Below are 7,425 nucleotides of genomic sequence, written 5' to 3' on the forward strand. Positions count from 1 at the left end.
TAATGCCCTCCATACCAGGCAACATCCTGGTAAATCTTTTCTGTACCCTCTCCAAAGCCTCCACATCCTTCTGGTAGTGTGGCGACCAGAATTGAACACTATATTCCAAGTGTGGCCTAACTAAGGTTCTATAGAGCTGCAACATGACTTGCCAATTTTAAAAATTCATTGGTGATTGCAATAAAACTGAGTCAAATTGAAGACTAAAGCACTCACATGTGACACAAAGAAAGTCTGAAGGGATTGTCATTAGTTAATCATTGCAGCCGGAGTTCCTCAGAGGAATATCCTCAATCCCACAATCTTCAATTGCTTTATCTTGTGTTCATCATAAATTAGTGTGTTCAGCTCCACTTGCAACTCCTCCAAAAATGGGGCCCCCTATATGTATTTGGACACTAAGGGGCAATTTAGCATGGTCCGTCACCTAACCTGCACATCTTTGGTCTGTGGGAGGAAACCCACGCAGACATGGGGAGAACGTACAAACTCCGCACAATCACCCAAGACTGGAATTGAACCCGGGTCCCTGGCACTGTGAGGCAGCAGTGCTAACCACCTGTGCCACCTACATCAAGAATGGACAACAGTCAGGCTTGACATAATGATAGGCAGGGAATGTTTGTGCCATATAAGGCTAGCCCCAATAATTATTCATTGCGCACGGTAGCACAGTGGTTAGCACTGCTGCTTCACAGCTCCAGGGACCTGGGTTTGGGTCACTGTCTATGTGGAGTTTGCACATTCTCCTCGTGTCTGCGTGGGTTTCCTCCGGGTGCTCCGGTTTCCTCCCACAGTCTAAAGATGTGCAGGTTAGGTTGATTGGCCATGCTAAAATTGCCCCTTAGTGTCCTGAGATGTGTAGGTTAGAGGGATTAGCGGGTAAATGTGTAGGGATAAGGGGGTAGGGCCTGGGTGGAATTGTGGTCAGTGCAGACTCGATGGGCCGAATGGCCTCTTTCTGCACTAGGGTTTCTGTGATTTCTGCCTGTGTGTGGGATCTTGCCAAATGCATTACGTTTCATCCATAACAATATTGATTTAATTTCAATACAGTAATTTATCTGTGAAGTTCTTCTGACATAACTGAAGGATTCTAAACTGTTGTGAGTTCAGCAATGAGTCCGAGGATGACATTTAAGGGCCAGTATTCATTGAAGGTCTTCTGAAAAACCATTACTTTCTATTTATTTAAAAATGTACAAGGCGAGGAGAAAGGTTGAATCAATCACCTTTATGGTGTCCTTGTAGGTACTGTCATTCTCACAGAAATCACACACTGTTAAGCATAGATTTACCAGACTCATACCTGGACTCCAGGGGTTGGATTATGAGGGGATGTTAGACACGAACATACGAATTAGGAGCAGGATATACCATTTGGTCACTCAAGTCCAAGCCTCTATTTAATAAGGTCTTGGCTGATCTACATCCGACCTCAATTTCACATTCCTGCCTTCCCGTGATAACCTTTCACCCAATTTGCTTATTGAGAATCTTATCTATTTCTGCCTCAGAGACATTCGAAAACTCTGGCAAGAGCTTTCTGGCTGTTCGTGCCAGCGGCGTACCCTGCTGCAGAGTTCCCAGCGACATGGAGTCAATGGGAAATCCAGAAGATCCCACCGCTGGCCAACAGCATGCCACCTCCTGCCACAAGAAAGACGGCATGGGGAGGCCAGAGAATCCCGCCGTCTGCCTCAATTGTTTCTCTGAAGAAGAGAATTCCAAACACTCACAGCCCTCTGAGAGAATTGGTTTATTTATGTTATAAAGCGGAGGTTGATTTCCCCCCTCCGAGAACTGGCACTGAAACAGCCAAAGAGGAGTACCTCACCTTATAATCTGTAAAAAGTGTGTGTGAAGTGGTGTGACCGGCTCTTCAACAACCCCGAGTGGTTAAATACAAAATAAATCCCTGACACTCTCTAAAATCAACACGTAACAATTTATTTATCTAACTAACAGTAAGCAAATTAACTAAACTATTAACTATTCCTGAATAAAACAAGATTCTAATGGTATGCTGTTCCAAGAAATACACTTCCCCCTCATTAACAAAATAGAATTTAGTCATTCTCTCAATTACAACCAGGTTTTGTGTCTTCTGGAACATTCTGGAACTTCTCTATTGATTCTTCTGTCTGGAACTTCTTTCTTCTTTGGTACCCTTCATATCTAGATGGTGCTTTCTCTTAAGACATCGATGAAGCAATGAGAGCCAGTGATTCTATCTCGGGAGAGAGAGAGCTGAGACCTGTTAACCCTGGCAGATGGCAGTTGCTCAACGCCAGTTTGTCTCACTGTCCCTTCCTTTTATAATGTGGAGATGCCGGCGTTGGACTGGGGTGAACACAGTAAGAGAGTAAGTTGGACTTTAACCTGGTGTTGTTAAAACTCTTACTGTGTTCCCTCCTTTTATACCCATGATGGCACAACCAGATTTCCCACAATAGGATTGGTCCAAGGTTGTCAAAACCATCAGATGCAAATTTAATAGGTTCTTGGTATCTAAGTGCCTGATTCAAATTGATTGGCTAAATTCAAAAGCCTGTTGTCTTGGTAAAAACTGCTGTTTGGCCTTTCGATATTAATGTTTCAGTTTGGGCTCTCTGTGTGTACCTGCATTTCAAATCTCTAAGCACAGAAAAAGCATCACCTTTTTATCGGGACCACACGGTGCTTTCCCCCCGAGCAGTTTGCAATTTTATTAATGCCAAATTCTAACATCCTACCACCCAACCTACAATTACTCTCCCCAACTTCGCAACACTTATCTTCATTTTAACTGGGCGACCTCTTATTTTTAAACAGTGACCCCTAGTTCTAGGTTCTCCCACAAGGGGAAACATCCTCTCCACATTCACCCTGTCAAGACCCCTCTGGATCTTATATACTTCAATCAAGTTCCTCTTATTCTTCTAAACTCCAGCAGATACAAGCCTAGCCTGTCCAACCTTTCCTCAGTAAGTAGTCTCACAACACCAGGTTAAAGTTCAACAGGTTTATTTGGTAGCACGAGCTTTCTGAGCACCGCTCCTTCATCAGGTGAGTGGCTGATGAAGGAGCGGCGCTCAGAAAGCTCGTGCTGCCTCACAGCGCCAGGAACCTGGGATCGATTCCAGCCTCAGGTGACTGACTGTGTGGAGTTTGCACGTTCTCCCCGTGTCTGTGTGGGTTTTGTCTGGGTGCTCCGGTTTCTTCCCACACTCCAAAGATATGCAGTTTAGGTAGGTTGGCCGTGTTAAATTGCCCCTTAGTGTCCCAAGATGTGTAGTTTAGGGAGATTAGTGGGGTAAATACGTGGGGTTACGGGAATAGAGCTGGGTGGAATGCTCTGTCGGAGAGTCAGTGCAGACTTGATGGGCCAAATGGCCTCCTTCTGACCGTAGGGATTCTATAACTCATGGTAGAAGGAAACTATTTATGCTAGTTGGTGAGTCTAGTACGAAGGGCGTAGTCTAAAATTTAGAACCAGACATTACAGGACTGAAGTTAGGAAATATTTCTGAATGCAAAGTTTGGAACTATATTCCTCAAATAGCAGTTGATGCGAGCTGATTTAGGATCAATAGATTTTTGTTAGAATACAAATTAACCATGATCTCATTGAATGACAGGGGTAAGTTCCAGAATAAAAGCAAATTACTGCGGATGCTGGAATCTGAAACCAAAAGAGAAAATGCTGGAAAATCTCAGCAGGTCTGGCAGCATCTGTAAGGAGAGAAAAGAGCTGACGTTGTGAGTCCAGGTGACCCTTTGTCAAAGCCGTCAAAGGGTCATCAGGACTTGAATCGTCAGCTCTTTTCTCTCCTTACAGATGCTGCCAGACCCGCTGAGATTTTCCAGCATTTTCTCTTTTGGTAAGCTCCAGGATTCTGCGATGTTGGGGAAGGAGTCCCAGGGTTCTGACCCAATGATGATGAGAGAATGGAGATATATTTCTAAGGCAGGATGGTGTACGTACCAATGGAAAATTAAAATGGGAGAAAAAAACCCTATAGTTCTCAAATAAAAACAGAAAATGTTGGAAATACTCAACAAGCCAGGCAGCAACTATGGAGAAAGAAAGAGTTAAAATTTTGTGCTGGTGACCCTTCATCAGAACTGGGAAAAAGAATGAGCAAGGGATGGGTGGGACAAGGACTAGAGGAAGCAATGAAGATGAACAGGGGTAAGGAGTCTTAAATGGGAAATCCCTTAGTTGAGAAAGATGGAACTTCTTCAAGGTTGGAATTACTTAAAGAGAAATGATAGCAATTGAAAAGCAGAATTTTCAGTCAGTTCAGTCGGCAAATGCAATGTTAGCATTTATGTCGAGAGGGCTAGAATACAAGAGCAGGGATGTACTTCTGAGGCTGTATAAGGCTCTGATCAGGCCCCATTTGGAGTATTGTGAGCAGTTTTGGGCCCCGTATCTAAGGAAGGATGTGCTGGCCTTGGAAAAGGTCCAGAGGAGGTTCACAAGAATGACCCCTAGAATGAAGAGCTTGTCGTATGAGGAAGGGTTGAGGACTCTGGGTCTGTACTCGTTGGAGTTTAGAAGGATGAGGGGGGATTTTATTGAAACTTACAGGATACTGCGAGGCCTGGATAGAGTGGACGTGGAGAGGATGTTTCCACTAGTGGGAAAAACTAGAACCAGGCTAAAGGGACAATCCTTTAAAACAGAGATGAGGAAGAATTTCTTCAGCCAGAGAGTGGTGAATCTGTGGAACTCTTTGCCGCAGAAGGCTGTGGAGGCCAGGTCATTGAGTGTCTTTAAGACAGAGATAGATAGGTTCTTGATCAATAAGGGGATCAGGGGTTATGGGGAAAAGGCAGGAGAATGGGGATGAGAAAAATATCAGCCGTGATTGAATGGCGGAGCAGACTCGATGGGCCGAGTGGCCTAATTCTGCTCCTATGTCTTATGGTCTTATAGAATCCTGCAGATGCTGAAAATCTGAAATAAAAACAGAAAATTGCTGGAAATGTTTAGTAGGTCAGGCGGTGGAGACTGGAGAGAAAAACAATTAACATTTCAGGTTAATGTTTCAGGTTAAAAGCAAAAGACCACGAATGCTGGAAGTCTGAAATAAAACCTTGTGCTGCTTAAGAGGGAGCGGATCAGCTGGACTAAAATAGAAGGTCAGGGATAGGTGAGGGTTCAGGAGAGATTTGACAAAGATGTTATGGGCACAAGACCAAGGGATTGTTAATGGTAGCATTAAAGATTAAAAGAAGATGCTAATAGCAGCATAAAGGTAAGATAGAATATGTCATAAAATTTAAAGTTTATTTATTAGTCACAAGTAAGGCTTACATTAACACTGCAATGAAGTTACTGTGAAAATCCCCTAGTCGCCACACTCCGGTGCCTGTAGCTCTGTAGGGTCTCTTCAGTTAAGTTCATCTCCTGAGGGAGTCTAAAATAAAAAACACACTGGGGAAATTCCAGAAAGATAGAAGACTGGGAAATTTCTGTCGATTCCTGCCTTCACAAAACTCCAAACCACAGACTGAGATTTTCCCCCATTATTTATAGCATCACGAGTGATGCACAGAGGGAGGCCATTTGGCCCATCATGTTGGCTTCAGTTCTTTGACAGAGTTATCCAATTTGTCCCATTTCCCCCGATCTATTCCTGCAGTCCTGCAAACTTTCCCCTTCAATTATGTCTCAAATTCTCTTTTGAAATTTGCTACCTCAGCTTGCCATATCAAAAACATTTTCTCATAGAATCTCTACAGTGCCATTTGGCCCATGAGTCTGCACCAACAACAATCCCACCCAGGCCCTATCCCCGTAACCCCATGTATTTACTCTAGTTCATTCCCTCTGACACTAAGGACAATTTAGCATGGCCAATCCACCTAACCCGCACATCTTTGGAGTGTGGGAGGAAACTGGAGCACCCGGAGGAAACCCACACAGACATGAGGAGAACGTGCAGACTCCACACAGGCAGTGACCCAAGCTGGGAATCAAACCCAGGTCCCTGGGGTTGTGACACAGCAGTGCTGACCACTGTGCCAGCGTGCTGCCTAGATCCTAAGTTTTACATTTGTTTTAGGCATTGGTGAGCATAAGGTGTTTCACTCCAGGTATGATTCAGGTGGCCCACTAGGAAGCTTTATCAAACAAAATTTATTTGAGAACACAGTTAGAATATAATAAAAATGAATTAGCATAATTTTTACCAATTACAAATCTTAGACATGACACAGTATAACTCTTAATAGCTAGCTATCTCTGTTGTTCCAGTTTAAAACAATAAACCATAGACATACACCCTTATCAGAATTAGTTTACACAAACACAAGGATGATCACATGATGCTGGATTTCCAGCTTTGTTACACCTATGAACGGAAATTCAAGTCAGCAGATTTCATAGAAGGATACCCTTCAAACAGGAAAACTTCAGAGAGATAAATCCAGTCTCTGGCACCTTCCAGTCATGATGTGGAAATGCAGCACTTCAGCAGTCACAGGCATTCAGCCTCTGATCTTCGCGTAAACGTTCTCCAAGGCGGCCTTCACAACACACAACGCAGAATCGCTGAGCAGAAACTGATAGCCAAGTTCCGCACACATGAGGACGGCCTAAACCGGGATACAAAGAACAGTACAGCACAGGAAACAGGCCCTTCGGCCCTCCAATGTTGGGTTTATGTCACACTATCAGTAACCGCCACAGCTTGCCTCCTGGACTTGCAGAATCTCACTGGCTGTCCTGTCTGGAGACAATACACATCTCTTTAACCTGTGCTTAATGCTCCCTCCACTCACATTGTCTGTATCTTTAAGACCTGGTTGGCTGTAGAAATTCGCCTTCTAATCAGTTTTCTGTAACTTGATGTTGTGTCTCTGTGCCCTGTTTGAGAGCACATTTCCACTCCATCTGACGAAGGAGCAGCGCTCCCAAAGCTAGTGGCGTTTGCGACCAAATAAACCTGTTGGACTTTAACCTGGTGTTGTTAGACTCCTTACTGAGCTTCCAGTCGCCAGACTTCAAAGAGGGAAAAAGAGACTGTTTTCTCTTAACTCAAAAGCAGCATCTAAAACAGCAACACCTGTCCTGATTCCACCTCCCTCCCCCTGCCCCCCCCACCCCATGCCGACACTATAGTTGAGAAAGCCCACCGATGTCTCTACTTCCTCAGAAGACTAAGGAAATTTGGCATGTCAGGTACGACTCTCACCAACTTTTGCAGATGCACAATAGAAAGAATTCTTTCCGGTTGCCCAAGACCGCAAGGAACTACAAAAGGTTGTGAATGTAGCCGAATCCATCGCACAAACCAGCCTCCCATCCATTGACTCTGTTTACACTTCCCGCTGCCTCGACAAAGCAGACAGGATAATTAAGGACCCCACGCACCCCGGACATTCTCTCTTCCACCTTCTTCCGTCGGGAAAAAGATACAAAAGTCTGAGGTC

This window comes from Mustelus asterias, chromosome 26 (assembly GCF_964213995.1).
Source record: "Mustelus asterias chromosome 26, sMusAst1.hap1.1, whole genome shotgun sequence".
NCBI lineage: Eukaryota > Metazoa > Chordata > Chondrichthyes > Carcharhiniformes > Triakidae > Mustelus > Mustelus asterias.